Raw genomic sequence first — 12,256 nt, forward strand, 5'->3', positions numbered from 1 at the left:
CCCTCATCCTGTCACCACTGAAAAAAGTCTGGCCCCATCTTCTTGACAGCTGCCCTTAAGATACTTATAAGCATTGATAAGATCCCCTCTCAGTCTTCTCCAAGCTGAACAGACCCAGGCCTCTCAGCCTTTCCTCACGAGAGGCGCTCCATTCCCTTAATCATCTTTGTCGCCCTCTGCTGGGCTCTCTCCAGTAGTGCCTTGTCTTTCTTAAACCTGGGAGCCCAGAACTGGACACAGTACTCCAGATATGGCCTCAACCAGGGCAGAGTAGAGGGGAAGGATAACCTCCCTCGACCTCACGTATACGCGCTTCTCACTTTGGGTTTCATAGATTGCTCTACCTGAAGCGGACACAAACCCCTCCGCACAGGTGGCTCTGCTGCCGCTGGGGGGGACACATAGCAAGGGCCCTCTGCCGCCTCCCACCGACCTCCTCCCGGCAGCGCTGCCCCGGCAGGCCGAGCCTCAGCCCAGAGGGGACCTGCCCGCCCCGCACCTCCGGTGCCGCCACCCCACACGGGTTCCCCACTTCCAGCAGCCTCATGGCGGTAAATGGCCGAGCTGGCTGCGTTAGAGGTGGAAGTCACTCACACATACGTTAGAGCTGACTGCCGGCACCTCCGGATTTCAAGGCGGGCGCGGCCATCCCAGCCGCTGGCATTCGGGATTTCCACAGTCCCCAGTGCTCCTGCCGGGGAGCCAGGGAGGCGCGGCCCCGCCACGGCTGCCGGCACCGAGGGCCGAAGCCGGCGGCAGGTGGCGCGGCCGAGCTCCCCGCCGTGTGGGGACGGGCTGCCCTTCCCACCCCCGCCGGCCTGTGGAAAAGCGCAGCCTCCCGGCCCCAGCGGCCGAAGCTCCCGATGGTTTCCCCGGCCGGAGCCCCCGCCGCGGAGGAAGGAGAGCGCGGCCGGGCCGGGCCGGGCCGGGCTGCGGGTGGGGACGGGCCCGTTGTAAAGGGGCAGAGAGCGGTGCCGGGAGAAGCGGTGCCCCGGCTCGCCGGCCTTGCACAGCGTCCGTTGCACAAGCCCGGCGGTTCCTGTCCGGGGGTGCTGGTTGGCAGCTGCTGCCAAGGGGGCTGGGCCCGAGGGAGACCCCGGGGCCTCGGCTCGGTGCCGCTCCGGGCAGTGAGGAACTGTGACAAGGAGAGGTGGCAGGGGAGCGGTCAAAGACAGTCACCGGCGTGGGACATAGCCAAGGTGGAAATACCCCAACCCTAGTCTTAAGGGTAGTAGTAATAACACATAACACCAAGCTGAGTGGTGCGGTTGACACACCTGTGGGACAGGATGCCATCCACAGGGACCTGGACAAGCTTGAGAAGTGGGCCTCTGAACATCTGGAGGTTCAACAAGGCCAAGTGCAGGGTCCTGCACCTGTGTTGGGGCAACACCCAGTATCAACAGAGGCTGGAGGAGGAAGGAGTTGAGAACAGCCCTGATAAGAAGGACTTGGGGGTACTGGTGGACAAAAAGCTGGATACAAGCTGACAATGTGCGCTCGCAGCCCAGGAAGCAAACTGTATCCTGGGCTGCATCAAAAGAAGTGTGGCCAGCAGGCAAAAGGAGGTCATTCTGCCCCTGTATTCCATTCTGGTGAGACCCCACCTGGAGTAGTGCATCCAGCTCTGGAGCCCTCAGCACAGGACAGACATGGAGCTGTTGGAGGGGGTCCAGAGGAGGGCCACGAAGATGATCAGAGGGATGGAACGTCTCTCCTATGAGGACAGGCTGAGAGAGTTGTAGTTGTTCAGCCTGGAGAAGAGAAGACTCTGGGGAGACCTCATTGTGGCCTTTCAGTACTTAAAGGGGGCCTATAGGAAAGATGGGAACAAAATTTTTAGTAGGCCCTGGCAATAGGACAAGGGGTAATGGCTTGAAACTAAAATAGGGTAGATTTAGAATAGATATAAGCAAGAAATTCTTTCCTGTGAGGGTGATGAAGCACTGGAACAGGTTGCCCAGAGAGGTGGTAGATGCCCCATCCCTGGAAACATTCAAGGTCAGGTTGGACGGGGCTCTGAGCAACCCGATCTAGTTGAAGGTGTCCCTGCTCATTGCAGGGGGATGTTGGGCTAGATGCCCTTTAAAGGTCCCTTCCAACCCAAACTATTCTATGATCCTACAACAGTAACTTTCTTACAAAACAGCACGGGGCAGTTATGGTTATGCCATTCCTCTTGAAACATAAGTTTTCTGTGAAATTGTCATAGCCTTCAGGAAACATGAGACTGCAAACTGTCATTGCTAGCCGACAGATACCTCACAGATGCTCTTCTTACTTCCCTACTGGGAATTCGGGAGTTAGGCAGCAGCTGTGAGCTGTGTATGTGACAATCACCCGTCTTCTGACTTTGGCTATTTTTGTATTAGCTGTTGGGCCTCATAAAATAAGCTTTTTGTATGCATGCTTAGCTATGTATATGAAATACTTTTAATTTCAGTGTTGCTACTTTTAAAAATACTTTCTCTTGAGAAGAGACACGGGACTGCCATTCATGTATTAGACCACAACAGCAATGATATCTATTGGTACTTGAACAGATGTTGAGAAATTAAAAATAGAATTGGTGTTATATATTGCCAACCTCCTTCATTCACCCACTGGAGCTGGTTGAGGGGCTGTACAATCTCGTAAAAATTTGCATGATGCTTTCTCTTTTATAAGCCAAACTTGAAATGGAGAAAAGCAAAGAAGAGAGGCAGCGTGAAGGGACAGGGAAAGCACCAACAGCTCAAACAGAAACTTAAGAAAGAATGCAGAGCTCCAGATTTATTTTTTATTTTCCACATAGGTACGTAATTTAAATGAGAGGCAAACTCCATCTCATAGGACCAACCCTGAGATGCAGCTTAATTTAAAAAACCTGGTCTCCGTCTCTCCCTTTTTTCAGTAATCCACTCGTTCCCTCAGCTCCTATCTCATTTGTTTATGAAAACAGATTAAATAAACCTGGCATGGAAACCTAGCTTAAGAACTGCTCAAAGAGTAGCCACTGGAATGTGTGATCATGGTTCTCCGTAGTAGTAGTAGTAGTGTTTTTATGATGATGTTGTTATTCCTGCATCACCAAGAAGCACTCAGTTGGGAACAATACCCCACTATGCTGGGTGTTCTTCAAACATAAAAGAAAAGCCCAGCTACTGCGTGAAAACTATTCAGTTTGACTGCAAAAAGAAAACTGCAAAGGATGGATGGACACAGGCATCCTGATGGATGGACATAGGAACACAAAGAAGGCACCCCAAAAGTAGTGGTCCCGGAGAGGAATTTGAGTCCAACAGTTGTCTCAAGATGAGGACAGAGATGAAGGTGTCTGGGAAAGGTCATGGCTGAGAATTTTGGTGCTGACTGATACATCAAGGGCAACAACAGTGGGCTGGGGATCTGCCTACTTAGAAACTTTAGTCACAGCATTTTGAGAGTCGCACTTAGTTAGAAGTCAGGTTTAAGATGAAAATGGGAGCATCGGCAATCATATAAAATACTTTTTCAGTTATGGATGGAAGAGAAGAAGGGATGGTAGATATGTTAGCAAGGAATTGTTTTGATTAGTTTTTTAAAAGATGAGAGTACTCTTGAGTTGGGTGAAGAACAAGGCCAACGAGGTAAGAGGTTCCCATTGCAGCTTGTGTGGTATTTACAAGCTATGCAAAGGCCAGTCCTGGGCAACCTTTCCCACTGACAGTTTCCTCGGCAGGAGTAAATACATACTCGGCACGTATGGCAGAAGTTGGCTAGCTCGCCCCGACTTGCCCCTCTGCTGATACAGCTTCCTTGTGTGGTTACAAAATGCAAAAGCTGTTCCTGTTATCTGGCGATGTTTTCATCCATTAGTATGGGGAGAAGGGAAGGCCCAGCATCTTTAAACAAATTAAATGGCTGTGGATATTAGCCAAATAAGGAGGGAACATCTGTTACTTCTAAAGGGGAAGTGGCCATCTTAATGGGTTACAGGTTAGTCTTTGCAAATGACTTGAAAGTAACATGAGGACTTTCATAATTTTCTTGCATTTGGGGCTAGTTTCTGTTACTGACATAAATGCAAGTGTACCAGTTCAATTTTCCTAATAGTAAGTTGCCTGCATCTGTCACTCCCTGACTAAGTCTGAGAAATGCAGGGGTTTTTTTTGCAGCGTAACGGTTGGGGGATGCTGTTTTTCCAGCCTCACAAGCCAAGACTCATATAGTGGTTCTCATCATCTCTCTCGCTGATTATGACTGTTCCTTTTCTGCCAGCCTCCAGATCCCCTCCTCGAATGTTGCTACAGAGATCTTATCTCTAATCTCTCACTGTTACCTGTATCCTGCTAATTTACAGTTAACCACCCCACCACCGTGGAAGGATTTAGGGCATACAAGTACCTACAGAGGGAATCAGTGCATAAAGGGCTTAAATAGGATTTTGTCTTCTTTCAGGCTGTCAACGAGGAATACTGGCAAATGCTGTAAATGTACCAGTGTATTGGACCTGTAATGCAACGCTCAGGCCAACACTTATATCACTACAGTTACCCTGCAGGAGAGCTGTTGTTCAGAGCAGTTGCTTGGGGAAAAGCTGCTGGTATCCCCCAGGCAGTGATGTGAGGGCACTCAGCATGTGAACCTGCAGTCCCCAAACAGTCACTTCATTCATTTCGGTGGCTTTTACAGTGGTACCAGCTGAATGTCTGACAGATTAATGCAAATAAAGGCATTGGGGCAGTCGTTAAATTAACAACAATGACTAACTTGAGGCAAGATCCCCTGGCTATGTTTGCAACACGGGCTTTGCTGCCCGCCTCAGAGGGTGTGAAATGGCAGAGAAAGGGCTCACTTCCAGCTGCAGCAATAACTGTGGCAGAGACTATAATCTTGAGAGGTTTTCTGTAAAGTGAATGCAAAGTAATATCGGGTAACTGAGCATCAGTCCTCTTTAAGCAGTATTTCATTGCAACTCATGTTTCTGTCCTTTACATACTGTTTTTATCGTTATTTGTTTTGGCTTGTAGCATTAGGTCTTCGCTGTTGAGGGCATTTAATTTATGCATGTGAGATGGACAATAGTGATATAAAATGATCCACATACTGACTTAACCATTTGCAGTCGTAGTATACTGAAAGTATTTCACAAATTGTTAACAGAAGAGAGGGGCTTTCAAAATTTTGGGGCAGAAGGCAGCTGATGATGGTCTACGGGGCTCTTTTTCTGTCTTCTCAGGGGGACTGGCTCTAGAAAGTGTTTCTCACAGTTGGTTTGTCAGTCTTTGCTGATTATTTCCTTGGTGCTCTCTGAGAAGCGTTTAGGTCTCGGAGGGCTTGTGTGAGTTTATCACCTGAAAATGGGCTTGTGCTAGCATCGGTTGTCACAGATGAACAGGAAGTATGAGAAAAAGGCAGTGAGCTATAAAACCACAGCAGCAGCAGCTCTCTTCATTAGCTGTTCATGGGAACTTGCCCAGCCTTTGGTCATCCTGCAGGGATATTCACTTATGCCCTGGCTGCATGGGATTGCAGGGTAGGAGTCTCTCTGGTCTATAAGGGTGGAGAGTCTGTGATATGAAACTGCACACTTGCTGTGCCAAAAGGCCCTGCTGTTGACACCAGTATAGATAGATACTGATACATTTTGGCCTGTTAACTGCAAAGAGATGATGGCAGGTGCCCTGCCCCAGTTCTTCCCTATACCATTTCTGCACCCAGGAAAATTCTACCTGAATTTTCTCAGTGCTCTCCATCATTCAAAGAGAAACCTTACAGAGCTGCAGTGCAGGCCCTGGACTTTTGCATGGTCCAGTCTAACTCACAGGAGTGTAAAAAGACAAAACCAGCATAAGAAGCATCTACATGTTACTTCAAAGGTGCCTTGACCAAAGATGTCTCTGCAATCCATTTATTCTGAAGGCCATAAAATGCATAGTGAATGATATTTGCATATTTTCTTGTCCTAATACCGGCTGACCTACAAGTACTAAACAAAACCAACCAAAGAGTTATTTGCAGGGCACTTTGCTTTCTAAACTGTTGCCAGAATTATAAAGCATCAGGTCCAAAGGAGAGAGATGATCTGACTCACCTTTGGCTGGCCTTTCCCTCTCTCCCTCTATGATAATACTCAGCAGGGTCAGTGAGTGTTTGGGGAAGATTGGGTTTTTTGGCCATTTCCCTCATTTCTGAACAATGCAAATGAAATGTAGGGTCAAACACAAGTATGTTTTACAGGATAAAAGTACATAATTTGACACACAAATACTGAAATACTAGAACAGAGCAGCTCATAAATTTCCTTCATCATAGAATTTAAAATAAAAATTAAGTGGGGTAGGGGAATATTACAGGAGGGGACCAAAATAGTCTGTTTGGGCAATGCAGAGGTGGCTACAGCCCTCGTCTATTTGTAGTGACAGGGGATGTTGCAGCTGAATCATGTTATGTGAGATGCAGGTTGCACGGGTTGGGACTTGGAGCAAGCTCTCCTTGCAGTGAGCACAAGCACTTGCAAAATTGCCAAAAAGATTGTGGGAGCTGGAGATTTTTGGGAAACTTGCAGAGCTGGGGAGGAGGAAGGAGTGGGTGAATCACAGAATCACAGAATCACATGGGGTTGGAAGGGACCTCCGGAGATCATCTAGTTCAACCCCCCTGCCAAAGCAGAGCAGGTTGCACAGGAATGTATCCAGGTGGATTTTGAATGTCTCCAGAGAAGGAGACTCCACCACCTCCATGGGCAGCCTATTCAGTGCTCTACCACCCTCAAAGTAAAGAAGGTCCTCTTCATGTTTAGGTGGAACTTCTTATATTCAAGTTTGTGCCCATTTCCTCTTGTCCTATCCCTGGGCACTACTGAAAAAAGACCAGCCCCATCCTCTTGGCACCCACCCTTTAAGTATTTATAAGCATTGATCAGATCCCCCCTCAGGCTTCTCTTCTCCACACTAAAAAGACCCAAGTCCCTCAGCCTTTCCTCATAAGGGAGATGCTCCAGGTCCCTAATCATCTTTGTAGCCCTCTGCTGTACCCTCTCCAGCAGTTGCCTGTCCTTCTTGAACTGGGGAGCCCAGAACTGGACACAGAACTCCAGATGGGGCCTCACCAGGGCAGAGCAGAGGGGGAGGATAACCTCCCTCAACCTGCTGGCCACACTCCTCCTGATGCACCCCAGGATGCCATTGGTCTTCTTGGCCACAAGGGTACATTGTCGTCTCATGGTCATCCTATTGTCCACCAGGACTCCTAGGTCTTTCTCCTCAGAGCTGCTCTCCAGCAAGTCAGCCCCCAACCTGTACTGGTGCATGGGGTTATTTCTCCCCAGGTGCATCACCCTACACTTGCCTTTATTGAAGTTCATCAGGTTCCTCTCTGCCCAGCTCTCCAGCCTGTCCAGGTCTCGCTGTCTGGCAGCACAGCCCTCCGGCGTGTCAACGACCCCTCCCAGTTTTGTATCGTCAGCAAACCTGCTGAGGGTACACTCCATCCCCTCATCCAGGTCATTGATGAATATATTGAAGAGGACTGGACCCAGTACTGACCCCTGGGGGACTCCACTTGTTACAGGCCTCGAACTAGATTCTGTGCCCCTAATAACAACCCTCTGCGCTCTGTCTTTCAGCCAGTTTTCAATCCACCTCACTGTCCATTCCTCTAATCCACACTTCCTAAGCTTACCTACGAGGATGCTGTGGGAGACTGTGTCAAAAGCCTTGCCGAAGTCAAGGCAGACAACATCCACCGCTCTCCCCTCATCTATCCAACCAGTCATGCCATCATAGAAGGCTATCAGGTTAGTCAGACATGACTTCCCCTTGGTGAATCCGTGTTGACTACTTCTGATAGCTTTCTTTTCCTCCATATGCTTTGAGATGGTGCCCAGAACGAGTCGTTCCATCATGTTTCCAGGGATGGGGGTGGAGGTGGAGAATGAAGAGGCAACAGCAGCAACTTGTTAAAGAGGATGAACAGAGAGAAACTGATGGTGGCTGCGTGGGCAGAGATACAGGAGTTAGCCAGGCAGAAGAGTACCAGTGGAAAGGGAGGGCGTGGGGTTATCAGAAAGCATTTGTAAGCTTTCAGCAAGTCTCTCAACATTTTTCCACTCTACTGTAATTAATTTTGCTGCTAGTCTGGTTTGTGCATAGTGAATGTAAATGAGACCAGCAGGTTGCTAGGGTCTGTAGGAAATGCAAAAATGAATGCGTGGTTCATGACAAATAATGATGCTGGCCTGTGTCTGTGGAACTGACACTGTTGTACAAGAGTCAGACATCAGGATCTTGAGCCTGCCAAAGCTTATAACCATTAACATCTTAATGTATGCTCCTGACTTTACTTCAACATATATACCTATGTGTTTGAGGTGTCAGGGCTTACACCTGGCTATGAATTCTACAAAAAAAATCATTGAAAAATGAAAAAAAAAAAGTCAATATTAATTTGCTAAGAGCACTCCAAAATAGAGCAGGATCTTAAGGAGAAAGTGCCATAACGAGACCCTAACATTAGTTCTTGTTTTTTTCAAAAGTACCTTGTGTTTCACAGGCAGCTTTTTGTTTGTTTTTCTGTTTCTCGTTTGGTTTAACCCACCATTTGAGGACTGAAAGGCAGAAAGTCCCCACCCAGCAGAGAAAGTCTTACAAGACTGAAAAGAGGAAAACCTATTTTGCAACCAGGGTGGTTTTCCCCTGGGACATACGTGATGGTGAACAGACAAAGGAGCATTTTTATTGTAGGTTAAAACTTACAAAAATCTGGATTTCATTGCTTGTGTGCACACTTTTCAAGTATGTACCAGGGAAGGAAGGAGGACTAGATGAGACTGGTCCATATCAAGGTCTCACTTAAGTATATTATCTGGATATGACCAGGTGCCATGCCACCTCCAGAGCCCCCTCCAGTTTCCAAAATCAAGATGAGGCCAACGGAAACCAGAGCTGCCCAGCATCCCATCAGGATCCTTAACTGTAAGACTAACTAAAGTGGACTGGAAATCAATGCTATTGATGAATTAATTAACTGCTTAATTCAGATGACTATATATGGGAAGACAAAGAAAATATGATGTAAGAAGGAAAGGAAAACATGCTGAGCTCAGGGCGTAAGTGAGATCAACTTTTCAGTCACTTTGAATTGAACTCCCAATTGCTTCCATTAGTTGAAACAGTTATTTTAGTAATCCAACAACAACTGGCTTTTCTTGCCTTCAACAGAGCATTTTTCATTTGAATAGGGGATTTGTGGACTGAATGGAAGGACAGATCAGACATCAGTCCACTTTGTAAACTCAGGTACGGTACAGCATGAGTTCAATAGTGTGTTACACAGACTGTGCTCCTTTCCCTACTGATGGTGTCAGGAGTGCTAACATCCCTGCTGTCCATAGAAGCAACCTTGAGCCTAAACTGCCAAGTACCATGTGCAGTTTCTCAAACAAAGGTGAGAAGCCACCCTTTGTTTCTGGGGCAGGCGCTTTGAAGCCTCGAGCAATTTGACAGCAAGAGAATCGGTTTATTGTGAAAGTGACCCCTTCTTCCACCCCCAAGAGAGAAAATCCCCAAACACACGGAAGGAGGAAATTTTCAACTAGAAGCCCAGACTAGAAGCCAATATCAATGGTCAGATTGCAAGCAGTGGCATTTGGCCACCAAACAGGACTGTCCTTTAAGCTCACCTGTAGCCTGTTGCCCTGGCCTTCTCTGGGTGAAGAAGGAGCACTGTATGTCCTGCCTGGGATGCTGTGGTGATGTTGCAGCCCCAATTGTCTAAGAATTTAACACAGGTGTGGTCTTTATATCTAATGTAAGTGTTGTAAAAGATGTTTTATTACGAAAAGGTCTGTCTCTGAGGTGGCTCACCAGTTAAATCATTGATTTGAGGAACTTCTATAAGCCAGGCTAGCATTTGGAGGAAGGCCTTTACTCCTTTACCACCCAAGAAGACAACAGCATTGACAACAGGCGTCGATACTGGGCCCAGTCCTGTTCAACATATTCATCAATGACCTGGACGAGGGGACAGAGTGTATCCTCAGCAAGTTCGCTGATGATACCAAACTGGGAGGGCTGGCTGACACTCCAGAGGGCTGTGCCACCATCCAGCATGACCTGAACAGGCTGGAGAGCTGGGCAGAGAAGAACCTAATGAGGTTCAACAAGGGCAAATGTAGGGTCCTGCACCTAGAGGTGCAGGAGGAAGAACCCCAGGCACCAGTATAGGTTAGGGGTGGATCTTCTGGAAAGCACTACTGAGGAGAAGGATCTGGGAGTCCTGGTGGATAGCAAACTTTCCATGAGCCAGCAATGTGCCCTTGTTGCCAAGAGGGCCAATGGAATCCTGGGCTGCATAGGGAAGAGTGTGACCAGTAGGTCGAGGGAGGTCATTCTCCCCCTCTACTCTGCACTGGTGAGGCCACCGTGTCCAGTTCTGTGCTCCCCAGTTCAAGAGAGACAGGGAACTACTGGAGAGAGTCCAGCGTAGGGCAACTAAGATGATTAAGGGATAGAGCACCTCCCTTATGAGGAAAGGCTCAAAGAGTTGGGGCTCTTTAGCCTGGAAAAGAGAAGGCTGAGGGGAGACCTTATCTATGTTTACAAGTATCTAAAGGGTGGGTTGAAGAATGATGGAGCCGGATTCTTTTCAGTGGTTTCCAGTGATAGGATGAAGGGCAACAGGCACAAGCTGGAACATAGGAAGTTCCACTCAAATATGAGGAAGAACTTCTTTACGGTGAGGGTGACAGAGCACTGGAACAGGCTGCCCAGGGAGGTTGTGGAGTCCCCTTCTCTGGAGGTTTTCAAGACCTGCCTTGATGCAGTCCTGAGTAATGTGCTGTAGGCAATCCTGCTTTGGCAGGGGAGTTGGACTAGATGATCTCTAGAAGCCCCTTCCAACTCTGACAATTCCTTGATTCCATGATTCCATGAACAGTACCACTGAGATGTCTCTGTGCTTTGCTAAAGAGTAAGAAGGACTCAAGCTAGTTTGTGTCTTATGTTTGTATTTCAGTGCTCCATTTCACTCATGCATCCTAGATTTTAAAAAACCTTCATATTCAAACCATGACTAATAATTTATGGCTTGCATTTTGGCAATTTGGCATTTGGTGTTTTAGCAGGATTTAATACAACAAACCTTTGAAAGAAGCTGAGAAGCTGTCACCTGCTTATTCTTGTATATGTTTTAGGAAGACAATGGTTTAGTAGTAAGCACAGAGTTACTTTTTTCTGAGTTTGAGGTGACAAACAACCCCTGATACAAGTGTGCAGCAGGTCCTGCAGTGTCATTACAACTGGCTGAGTAAGGAAAGATCCCTGGAGTTTTAAGAACAAACATGGCAATGTTTAGAAAATTAATGGATGAATTAAAATACACCCCTCCAAAACTCTTCACATGATAAATATGCTGTCTCCATTAGACCCTTTGCAATTCTTGTTTGTCCACTTTCCAGCAGTGTAAAAGCCTGATCACATTTCCATTAAAATCAAAGGCAAATATTTCAATGCTCTCTTCACAGGATGAGAGCCTTGCTGTGTTTCAGTAGTGATATTTTTTATTCCACAGAAGAAGTTTCTTTAATTCTCTTTATTTATTCTGATTTAATAGGTGCATTTCAAACAGATTTCTTTGGATTTAAATATGGCCGTTCTGAGCAAAAGAACTGAAAAATTCCCCACCAAGAGCTGATCTTTGCCAGCATTGGCCAGAAACTGATATTGATAAATACGAACTGCTAAGCTGTCCTTCTGAAGTAGCATGGAGTGCTTGAATAGCATTTTAAAATGGTGCATGGGGAGAATACATCTTGTCTGGCAAGTTGAGGTGGTGGATGCAACCAGATGGCTACACAAACTTGTCTGAAATTGCAGGAGGAGACCACCACTTTCTTCTGTGACTGTAAGAACCTGTCAGCAAGGTCTCGTGCTGTGTAGGAGCTATTGCAGGGCTTGGCTGCAGAGTTTAACAGCCACTAAGCAGGTGACTGCTGAGCAGGAGGGCTGAACAGGAGACCTGCTAGACTAAAGAGATATGGTGTACTAAACTGTGGAACTGTGGATTTTTCAAGGCTTTTTGCACTTGTTTTTTCGTTGGTTTTGGTTTTTTTTATTATTTTTTTTCTCTATGCTGCTGGTTTAAATACTTTCTTTTTCCCTCTGCTCCTGGTATTAAAAGTTTTGCTTCCTTTTTTTTTTTTAAGAACATATTACCTGTAGTGTACATACAGAAGTACTGTGCTGTGTAGGGTGTCTTGTGCACATACATAGCTATATGAGATACTGCTGACGTG

This window comes from Numenius arquata, chromosome 1 (assembly GCF_964106895.1).
Source record: "Numenius arquata chromosome 1, bNumArq3.hap1.1, whole genome shotgun sequence".
NCBI classification, from domain to species: domain Eukaryota; kingdom Metazoa; phylum Chordata; class Aves; order Charadriiformes; family Scolopacidae; genus Numenius; species Numenius arquata.